Here is a 12,203-nt window from a genome sequence, read left to right on the forward strand (position 1 = left end):
AGCCACTTGAGTCCAAATGAAGTAGGCTGGTCATGAGCAAGGGCCATGATAGACTGAAGACCAGAGGCCCATCATCACATTTTCTGGATTGAATAGCCCTTTGTCTCCTGTATAATCCCAAGGGGAGGAGGAGTTTCCCAAAACAGTGCTGAGATTGAATTTCCTGTCAATTGTAAGAGATGGGGGCTAAATTAGATTTATCTGATTTTAAGAAAAAAAGAAAAAGAAAAGTTGCTAGCCCTGAAGTGCACTGGTGAAAGCTCATACCAATTACACTTGAGCTTGATAATATTATTTTAGACATATTCTTAGGCAAGAAACATTGAGAAACCTTTAGTGAGAGACTAAATGCATGGCTTTAGAACTGTATATTCCAAAGCAGCAGTAGCTTCTTGTTGACCTTCTGTCCTGTCCCTCCATCTCCTTTGGAATGAATATCTTTTTTATCTTTAAATCTCTACATCCACTAGCATCTCTGTGTGAAGGCTCCAGGAAATAAGGTTCTGCTTTCCAGAAAGATTCACACATCTTGCTCTGGTTTGTACACTGCAGAGGGCATGGCAATACTGCTAAAAGAAGAGCTTCAAATTGTCAAACCCCAGTGCTTTTGTGAAGCTGGTGTTTAAGAAAGCAGACTGAATTCATCAGGGTCAGACAGCAGTTGGAGTAAATCACCAGGGAAGACCATGAGTGGCAGGGAGAAGCTATTGGAGTGCATACACTTGGGAAATGAGAAAACAGATCTTTGAGCTGCGCTTACTAAACAGAGCTCTCTGGACATATCGCTTAGGAATGATTGGATAGTGAATTAAAACGTCTGTATTCCTATTTCCCCTTGAATGATTGTTGCACAATGAATGCTTTTGAGTAGAGATCTATATGGCCTATTTTCTACTGAACTGAAAGCTCTAGAGCTCAAGACAAGATATTCCAGTTGTGTGGCTTCATTGTGTGAGTCGTCACAAAATGAGGTGGGGAAGAAATATTGCTCTTTAAAAGTTAGTGAACCGTGGGGATTTTACATGGTATTGTAAAGAATTCAAACTAGTCAAGGAAAGAAATGGCAGATGGACAACTCGAAGAGCGTTCAGGCAATGCTTGAAAGACATGGGTTGATTTCAAAGCACTTTCCTTTCAGAAATGCATAGCCTAGGCCTTGAGGACTTCAATAGATGGTCAAGAAAACATCCATGTTATTGCTCTGGGCTTTTTGCTGAATACAGTTTCCACATCCATCCTCAAGACAAGTTTATAGCTAGCCCCACACAGCACATAAACTGCTTTGAAAAGACCTCAAATGGTTAAATTTCATCAAACAAGTGGTTACTTTGAAAACTACTCATTAGCATCCTGTCAGCAAGCAGGGCATTGACTGAATTAAGTTGCTTGTTTTCAAACACCTGTTTGAAAATGTACCATAGGCAGACCAACTCAAATAGAACAGAATTTTCATTTTCAGAAACAAAATATTAGACATCTTTTAAAAACAAATAGTAATTTCCAAAGCATTTTATGTCCCTTTGAGGAGGACATGCTTTGAGTATCTTTAATGACCCTATTTGCAACTATTCCAAGAGTAAATCATGGTCCTTGTAAAATTTTCATTCTGCCTGACCTCTCAGCAGCATTTGACACTCTTGGCCTCCCTATATTGCAAGTCTTTTCTCCATTGTCTGTTGACCTGCTGGGATCCCAGTATAGCTCTGTGACTATTCCTAATCGGATTCATTTGTGGGTTCATTTCCCTGCACATCCCTGAAATGCTCACTTATTCCCCACAGTTCTATTCTAGGCTTTCTTCCTTTCTCACTTTACACAATCTCTGTGAGCAATTTCATCTTCCACTGTCTTCAATTTTCCTCTATCTTTGTGCTGTTCGTTATGGTAGCCACTAGTCAGGTATGATTATTTAAATCTAAATTAATTTAAATGAAATAAAATTTAAAAATTCGGTCACACTAGCCATATTTCAAGTGCGCAATAGCCATAATAACATGTGGCCATGGCCAGTACAAAGAATGTTTCTATCATCACAGAGTTCTATTAGAAAATGTCGCTCTGTATGCTAATGACACTCAGATAGATCTCTAGTCTAGACATCTCTCCGGGACCTCGGACTCATAAGAGCCTAATGGACATCTCTATTTGGATATTCCATAGGCCTCACAGACAAATTATTTCCACTAAACTTCTCCTTTCCTGGAAGTTAGAATGGGGCCTTGGATGCAGAGATAAGGAATCTAATCTTTAATCTTTATGAAGGTGAGAGGCAGCAAGAACTTTGACTGTTTCCAGATGATTAATTTCAATATTGATAGTTCTTTAAAAATAAAGAAGACTCCTAGTTTTCATGTGTGGCATTTGACAGTTTCTAAGTTCAGTCATCTCTTGCAATGACCCAGTAACTGGCACCCGTTCCCTCCCATTACCCCGTCCCCAAATTAATGTCACATACTGAATGCAGAATGAGGTTAACAAAGCAATCTTTGTGGCAGGCATTCCACAGATTGCTTAATTGACACTTCCAAATCTCTCATTTATTTGGATTTCTAAATCAACAGAATTAGACTACAAATTAATTCATTAGTGCAAACAATAGAAAATGAGGTCAGGATTATTAGGAGAAGAATAGACAAGGAGATGAATTGATCCACAGTCAGATATACAGGTTGATCCCTGAAACTCAGAAAAAATAGGTCAACCTCTCCCCTCTCTCTTAATTACATGCCCACAAGCTTTCTTCTGTCAGGTCTGGGAATCTTGGGGCTTATTTCTACACAGTGTAATTATGTTTCCATATCTGATCGCGTCCAATTTTGAAATGAAATAAACAGTAGGAACTAGTCACATTAGCAAGTGGAGCCACCAAATTACATTCATTAAGGCATTGTTCAATTACGGAGTGCAATCCTCCAGTGACCCCAGGAAAGCAAAAATTCAGTTTACAATTAAGGATCTGTGGTACTCAATAAATTTACGTAGTATTTTAGAAAGAATGCATTCTTTCCCCCTCTATCAAAGGGAATCTAGATCTGGACAGGGCTTGAATAAAGAATAATTACACTTTGATGAAAAGAAGGTGAATTCACCTTGATCCAAATCAGGTCAGTAATTATCCGCCCTAATGCAGTATAATGATCCTTGGATTTATAATTATAAACCTTCAAGAGAGTCTCAGTGTAATTCCAAACTAACAGCAAGGTAACAAGCAATGTTTCCCATTTAATTTTCCACAATGTACAGCACAATTCTATACTGAATTACTAGTATTCTTTTATTATAGTCATTTCTCATGCTTTTTTTAAATTCCCTCCTCTCTAGACAAATATGTAGGTGCCATTGTCAATCTTAGCTTGTCTTCCCACCTTTGAACACATTGTTCTCCACAGCTCTGAAGCAAACTGCCTCTATCAGGCAGGCAAAATGTCTCTCTCCTCCCAAAGTTTTCTTTTCAAATTTCTTTTTTCAACAAGACCTTTTTCAGAACTGCCAGGAGTAAACAAGGAAGGATGATTTCAGCTCAATAACTACAATGCTGAGAGAGGACACTGTTACCCTTGTCTGTCCTGTGTTTGCCTGTCTACTACATCATGCTATATATGCATTTGATATTTTATTGGATTACAGCATAAAATTGCACAGCACACAGTCTGCATGGCAGTGAGAGCGAGACACACATACTCACACAGATAGAAAGACAGAAGGACAAAGAGGAAGGGAGCGAAGGAAAAAGAGAGAGAGAAAGAGAAATGAGGCAGTATTATATAATAGAAAGGACATAGACTTTCACATTCATTATGTGTCCTTGAACCAAATATTTAATCTTCTGAGCCTCAGTTTCCTCATCACTAAGATGAGAATCAGAATACATATCTTGTAGGGCTGTTGAGAATTAAATAAGATAAAGCTCTAAAATAGCTAATACAACACCTGCCACAAAGTAACCATTCAATAAACAATGGCAATCATTCTATTAATTACCAAATAGCTGCATAGACATATTAGGCATATCTACATATATAAGTAGTGTAAACATACAATATTATATGTATGCTATACACATTTGAATTATAAAGCATAGATATTGGCCATATGTGAAATATGAAATAATTGAAAGAGTGCCTGCAAAATAGGGGCCACATTACCTATCCTGGACATTTAGTGTGCTAATACGTGCAAACGGGCTGCTACGTGTAAAGTTCTTTATATGTATAAAATATGAAGGTGTAAAATCCTATTTGTATCCTTTGTCTCTGGAGAAGCAGTTCCAGAGACAGGCCCTCTCTGTGTGTGGCTGAGAATATTCGTGTAGGACTCTTTTCTCCCAAATGGCCTTTTGAGTTGCATCTGGAACCTGGGCTGGTCTTCGACTTGGAGTCTGACAACAGCCTCTGACCCAGTGTGTGTTAAGCGTCACCATTCTGTTTCTTGAGGGGTGACTGCCACAGTTGCAGGCTATGTCCAGGTGTGTCTTACCCAGGAGTCAGGGAAAGGACTCATCTGGGCACTGGAAATGGAGAGGAGAAGGTAGTGGTGTAGACTTTTTGATGACTCTTATAGGCAACAGGGCTGAATATACCAGTTTTCAGGGATAGCAGACACAATCTTGAAATCATGTTCTGATCATCACCATCTAGCAACAAAAACCTAGCACACAGTAGGTGACCAGTAAATATTTGTCAAAGAATTCCAGGCAATCTCAAGGTTTGTGACCCCAATACATCTAATGACAGAGTCAATTGACTCTCCTTTCAGTCACTACACACAGCATTTAATGGAGATTTTCTGTCTCATTCCTGGGAAAATGACTTGATTCACTTGTCTTTTTTTTTTCCTTTTCTTTTTTTTCCCCCCTCAGAGACAGCCTTCCTTTGTACTCTCCTGTGACCTCACTTTCAAATCTCCAGTGAAATCAGGTGGGAAGCATCTTCTGGATTTTTCTTTTCCTGCCAACTCTCAGTTGTTGATTGGGTTGCCATTTTGGATTGCTAAATGGCCTTCTAATTCCCATTTCATGCCCGGTGCTTTGTCTCTTGTTGGTTCTACAGCACTGTCAGAACCTATTTACTAACCTCGCCTATCTCCTCCTTCGGAACTCTTCAGCCGGGCTCTTTTTCCTGCTCTGTATTCCGTTCACTGCTCAGCCACCCTCACAGGCCTCAGCTGCAACTGAAGAGTCCATGTGAAACAGGGAAGTCAGCTCCATGACGCATACATTTCAAAGAGAAATATCCACCCTTTCCTGCATCAGTGAAGTTTTAAACACCAGAAGTCTGTTTCTCTATTAAAGAGTTTCCAAAAAATTACAAATGGTCTTCTTTTTAACAAAATCTCTGTGTAACTTCAAGCCATACAGGTCACATTTGGGTAAACCTGCTTGGGAGAAGGGGGTGGTCGACTGCCAGTCACTATGATATATATTTGGCTCACTGAAAAAAATATTTTTCAGACAAAGTAGAGAAGAAAATCTATTTTCTGATACAATTTTGGATCCTCTTCTTTTCTGTTGAAGATTTTCACTGAAAACATTTTTACAGACATGTATTAATGGCCAAAAAAATATAGTGATTTCCTAAATGTTAATAAAGTTTTAACATGAAAAAAATAGATTTTCTGAGATAGCAACTGGCACTTTAGGGATAGAAATAATGTATTCAGTAAATAAATTTCACACAGCCCAGCTAAGCACTCCTACAGACTATTCAGATCAATATTTGATGAGAATGTATCAAAGCAAACTTATTGCTATGAGGAGCCACTGCTGTCTTTTGATTGAAGTTAATGAAGCAGACATATTAGTGTAAAGCACTTGCTGGATGCATTTGAAATTTGTCTTAACCACCACTAGTGCTGCTAATGGAAGATGGTAATTACTGTCCACATAATTCTGAAATAGTTAGGAAAATGGGCACTTTTTGGAATCATCCTGTCAAAATGCAGGCCTGATAACAGAAAAGTTTCTAGACATGTGCTGATTTGAATCAGTGAAGATAAGAGTGACAGAGTGCCTTTTTACTTTACAATTGAAATGTCTCTTCTGTTGCATGCTATAAAGCTTTAAAACGGCGAGGAAGTCGGAAACCTTGCCAATGACAAGGCATAGAGAAGAGCACAGGCAGTAAAGTGTGGTAGTAACAGAATTCCTCACATCCCCGTTATGGTTAAAGGTGCTGTAGCCATCCTGTAGCTGGAGCCCCCTCTTGCTTCATCCATGTAAAGGAAGACACCTGATTTGGATGGGTCTCTTGGATGCTTCCCTGAAGGCATATATAGATAACAGCATTGACAAGGACTTCCTAGGAGTGAAGATGTTCAGAGCATTCAGCTCCGTCTCTGAATAAATCAGGGCAGAACTGGCAGTGCCAGACAGGTGTGCTCTGCTCCCAGCATCAGGCCTGGCCCCTGCGGATTTGCAGTCGGTGCACTCTCCTGTCTGCGACATGAGAGAATGCTAAATGCAGTGCATGTGAAAGAAAAGACGAATGGTTCCTGGAAACACATTGTCAGTTGCGAGACAGGGCTCCCGCCCATAAAAGAGAAGGAGATGCTTAAAGAAAGGGAACCTGGGACAGCATTAATAAAGAGGAGACAACCTGATAAGCAAACATGGTCTCTGTGGACCAGGGCATGTGCATACTTTCCCAGTCAATTTACAATGTCTTGAAAGTAATTTGTAATTGCGGCTTGTCTGATCTGAAAAAAAGAAGAGCCTTACAAAAGATGGGCCGGCCCAGGATATGTAGGGGAAAGCAGTCTCTTTAAAGTGAGATGGCTGCTTGGGAAATACTGCAGGCATCCAATAAACGTGCAGTGCTAGTGATGATTCAGGAAAGCTCTGGCACGGATTTCCTGAAAAGAAGGGTTAAATCGTGCAGCAATCTTCACAACCCCTTGCACAATACTTGGCAGTGCAGAAAGCTCTGTCATACATTTTATCTCAATTCTCTGCATACCACCCGGTGAGGAATACAAGGCGAGGAATTAATATCCCCATTTTAGAGATGAGGAAAGTGGGATTCAGTGAGACAAGATAAATTGTCTATGGGCAGACCTTCTGACTCCCAGCACCGTGCTCTTTCCACTACAGCACTGAGAGGCCTCTAGTCTCTCTGTGGCCATGCCCCACACTGCTCTTCTCGTCACCTCTGTGTCCCAGGGTGAGCCCTACTGCCCATCCTCAGTCCCCAGCAATCCTCTGATGTGGCTCTGCTCTGTGCTCTGTGCCGGCTGGCAATCAGCATACTCCCCAAAAAAATATGTTCTCAGAAAGAAAAAGAAAGAGAGAGTGAGGAAAAAACTCTCACCAGCAAAAGAAAAGAAAATCTCTCATGAGACAAATGCTCTTTAAAAAAAACCCAATTCCTTCCTGTTGTTTCCCCAGTGGTTCTCCAGGACTTCGAGGTGAAAGCCCAAACCTCTGAACCTGACATTTGAGTCCTTCCATATTTAATGCTTCACCATACTTAACCCAAAAGGAACTCTTCAGTCCAGTCAGGCCGACCTCTTCTCCAGCATTTGAAACCACTTTTATTTATTTATTTATTTTTGTGAGGAAGATCAGCCCTGAGCTAACATCCATGTCAATCCTCCTCTTTTTGCTGAGGAAGACCGGCCCTGAGCTAACAGCTGTTGCCAATCCTCCTCCTTTTTTATTTTTTTCCCTTTTTCACCCCAAAGCCCCAGTAGATAGTTGTATGTCACAGTTGCACATCCTTCTAGTTTCTGTATGTGGGACACCACCTCAGCATGGCCTGACAAGCAGTGTGTCGGTGCGTTCCTGGGTTCTGAACCCGGGCCTCCATCAGCGGAGCGCGCACACTTAACCGCTAAGCCACGGTGCCGGGCCCCTGAAACCATGTTTATTTTTAATACTACACTTTCTCCTATGCTATTCCCTCCATTTGACGAGGACTCCTTTCCCTTATCTTTGACTAAATCCTGCCCAGGGGTGTTGATGCAAAGTCCCACTGGCCCCGTGCAGCTGTTACTGCAGGTTCAGCCCATGGATGGTAGGCCCATTCGGTGTCTATTTCATGCATCGGATTCTGATTGCTGACTGTAGCAGTCACGACTGCTCTGATTGCAAAGGACAGAAATTCAACGTGATCTGGCTAAGGCAAAAAGAGAAATTTACTGGAAGGCTATTGAGGAATTTAATATACCAAGAAAAGGTGGGAAGACCAAGGACAGCTTGGCCTGAGGGACGTTTGCAATCGGAGGCTCAAATGCTGCCAGTACTCTGTCCCTCTCTCATCTCTGCTTCCCTTGGCATGGTACCTTCTTTCTCTCAGTTTCTTTCACATTCTGGGAGACATGGCGACCAACAGTTCCTGTTCTGCACATCTCACAGGCTTTCCACCAGAGGACGATTTACACTCTCTCCTCAATTTCATATCAGATAATTCTAGAGGAGTACTCTGATTGGCCTGCTTGCATTAGACACCTATCTCCAGACAAATCTGGTATGGCCTGGGGCAGAATCACTTAACGTAGACCCCGCCATAGGGTACCTTGAGCTGTGTGTCATTTCCAGAGGAGACAGGAAATCACTGTGGTCCTGGCAGCCTCCTGTTGGTGTATACTACCTTGACCTGTGGTCTCTCATGAATTGCTACTTCATTTTGCATGTATAATATCTCCTCTCCTGAGCAATTTTGACAGCTCTTTGAGGTCTGATCTTAGGATCCCATGTTATTCTTCTAGAGTTCCCAAGGTACTTAGTCTAGTGCCAGGCAATTCCATTTATTACACAACCTTTCCTCTGACTACATCCCATGCCAGATGTTATAGATGGATACTTGTTATCCACCCTGACTCTTGCCACACACTATTTGCCATTACCTAAAACCACTGTGCCATTTCTCACCTCTGTGCCTTCATACATACTATTTCCTCCATCCAGAGTACCTTACCAATTCTTCCTCCCCTGACAGAAAAGCCCATTCGGACTCCAAGACTCAGTTCAATGTTACCACTTCTGGAAAGCCTTTCCTGACCACCTCCTCTGGTCCCTTCAACCCAAGGCTAGATGAAGTGCCCCTCGTCTCTGCTGCCACAGCCCCCTTCATGACACTTACTGCTTATCACTGTACAGTGTTATCATTTACTTGTTGGTCTCCTGTACTTGGTGGGTGGTTCTCAAAGTGTGGTCCCTGGACCATCAGCATTATCTGGGAACTTGTTAGAAATGCATATTCTTAGGCCTCATTCCAGACCTAATGAATCAGAGACTCCGGGGGTATGCCCAGCAGTCTGTATTTTAGTGAGCCATCCAAATAATTCTGATGCACGCCCAAGTTTGAGAACCACTGAGACAGGCACTCCTAGCAGTCTACATGGTCTAATTCGTAGTAAGTGCTCAGTAAACTTTTGATCAATGAATTAATGAATCAGTATTTTCTCCTCCATGTGAGGATTTTGTGCTATATTGTTTCTTCTTGCTTGCTTTTCAGGCACTATCAACAGGTAAATGACTGATTTACGTTCATTCATTAGAACGTCCATTTATTTATTCATTCATTAGACTATCTAGAAAACTTGAGATTCCAGAGTTGAATTCATACTGTTTGCTATAACAACAAGGTGTACAGCTCTCCCAACCACCAGGAGTATTTTGGGAGCTTTCTTCCATGGCTGTAGGCCTCAACTTTATAAATATGATAACTTAATTGATACATTTTCAAAAGAAACAAGAATTCCAGAGAAAACCATGCATTTGCAGCTGCTGATATCCTTTGAGCTTGGCATGATTTTAAAAAAACTACTCTCACTTAATTCTGAGTGCCTCCAAGTCATCTTTGCTGATAAACCCTGGGCTTAAGTTGTAAACAAATTAAAGACTGAAAACTTTTCTTTGGCACATTCTTTCAAGAACTTTATTGTTGTCTGTGAGCTACTTGGTTCCATTCAGAGGGAGCAATTCTCTGTGCGCTGGGCTGAGCAGGGCAGTCCTGCACCTTGGCAAAGCTGAGTGGGAGTGTGTGTGAGAGACTGAGCTGTCTCAATAGCCCAATGTTATGCTTTCAGCAAGCTTTTGAGAACAAAGTCTCTGTTTTTATTGCTCTCTCTGCCAGTGATCACGACTGGCTTCTTTCAGTGGGACATTTCATGCCTTTGCTCTGAGTGCCAAACCAGGGCATCCCCTGAGCACTCCCAGCTCCTCATAGGGTCCTGAAATGAGGCCATTCTCGACAACACCCTCTTTCCCATTCTGCACACACAAACATTTTCTGATAATCATCTCCTGCATCCCAAAGAAGACAATGAATATAAAGCCCCAAGAACAAACGTACTCTTTATTATACCAACTTGTTACATTTTTTTTCTTTTAAAAAAACTATAAGTAATTAGTTACTGGAAATTTTTTCTGCATTGTGATGTTCAAAACTTATGCCACACACACACAAAAATGACTTAAGGGAATGAACTGCTTAAAGCTTGGAGGTTAAGGTTAAACCCATAAAGATGAAAAGCATGAATTATGTAGAGAAGTTTCACACATGTGATATAAAATTCAACTATATAAAGCAATTCCCGAATGCCAGTCTGTGGTTGCATCACAACACCCAGAGATTCATATTACACATGCAGATTCGTCTGGAGTGTCTCAGTCAGTAGGTAGTTCAGGAAATTGTTACTTTTAACATTTGCCCTATGTAATTCCAATATGTAGCTACTGTTGGGAATTTCTGGATTAGATGATGTTCAACTTTCCTTCCAATGCAGAGTCTATAATATTTTATATTACCACACACTTCATGATTCTCTCTCTCTCTCTCTCTCTCACACACACACACACACACTTCTATCCAAATAGGGGAGGTAATAGCAGCTTCATCATTATACTGATGGTCAGAAAACCTGGGTTATGGCCCCATCTCTGCCACACACCAGCTCTGTCACTTTGGATAAGTCATTACCTTCCTCTTACTTCAGTTTCCTCATACACAAAACAAATAGACCCAGTAGTGTGTTGGTAAAAAGAAGGCTTGATTTGTAGTGTTTGTAGCATTTGCCAACTTTCATGTTGCAAATAATCCCCCCTATCATGGCTGCTTTCAAGCTATCAATCAACGTGATGTCACTGAACATGGAGTTGGGAAGAGATGCACACAATCTACTCTTGCAAATTGCTACAAACCAGCTCCAGCTCACCACTGACTAGAACTCTTCCAATCTTGACTTTCTATATTTCATTTTATGCAATTAATGAATTAATAATGCTAGCACCGTTTCTTTAAAGAAAAAGTCAGTCATTGATGCTGTGGAGAGAGCCTGAGCTTTGTAGTTGGACAGACTTAAATTCCAGCTTCACCATTTAGAGCTACGTGATCTTGGACAAGAAAATTAATTTATCGATTCTGGTTTTCTCATCTGTAAAACAAATAAACAAAACAACTCTTTTTAGTGAGGAGTAATGAGTTAATGTATGTAGAGTGCCCAGCAGGGTGTCTGGTATCTGTAACATGCAAATAACTTAAACTAGAGAAGATAAAGCAAAGCAATAGCAGTCATGCATTAGAAACACCAGTGCTAGGCTGAATATTCCATTGTATGTATAAACCACATTTTATTTACCCATGGATGGACCTGGAAGACATTATGTTAAGTGAAATAAGCCAGACACCGAAGGAAAAATACTGCATGATTCCACTTATATGAAGTATCTAAAATAGTCAAACATATAGAAGCAGAGAATAGAATGCTGGTTTCCAGGGGCTGGGGGAAGAGGAAGTGGGGAGTTGCTAATCAACAGGGATAAAGTTACCATTATACAGGGTGAATACGCCCTAAAGATCTGCTGTACAATGTAGTGCCTATAGTTAACAATACTGCATTGTGCACTTCAAAACTCATTAAGAGGGTACATCTCATGCTAAGTGTTCTTACCACACACACACACACACACACACAAAAGGAAATGCATGAAATCTTTTATAGGTGATGGATATGTTTATTACCTTGTTTATGGTGATGGTATCACAGGGGTATGCATGTGTCCAAACTCTTCAAAATGTATACACTAAATATGATAACTTTTAAAATATTAATTATACCCCAATAAAGTTAAAAAAAAAAACAAAACAGCAGCACCAGGTAAGAAAAATGTCCACAGGGAGAATATGAAAGAGAGCTCACAATGAAACTCGAGGATAATGATAACAGTTACTGTTTTATTGAGAACTTGCCATGTTCTATGCCCT

Source organism: Ceratotherium simum, chromosome X (genome assembly GCF_057802395.1).
Source record: "Ceratotherium simum simum isolate JZ-2026a chromosome X, ASM5780239v1, whole genome shotgun sequence".
In the NCBI taxonomy this organism is placed as follows: domain Eukaryota; kingdom Metazoa; phylum Chordata; class Mammalia; order Perissodactyla; family Rhinocerotidae; genus Ceratotherium; species Ceratotherium simum.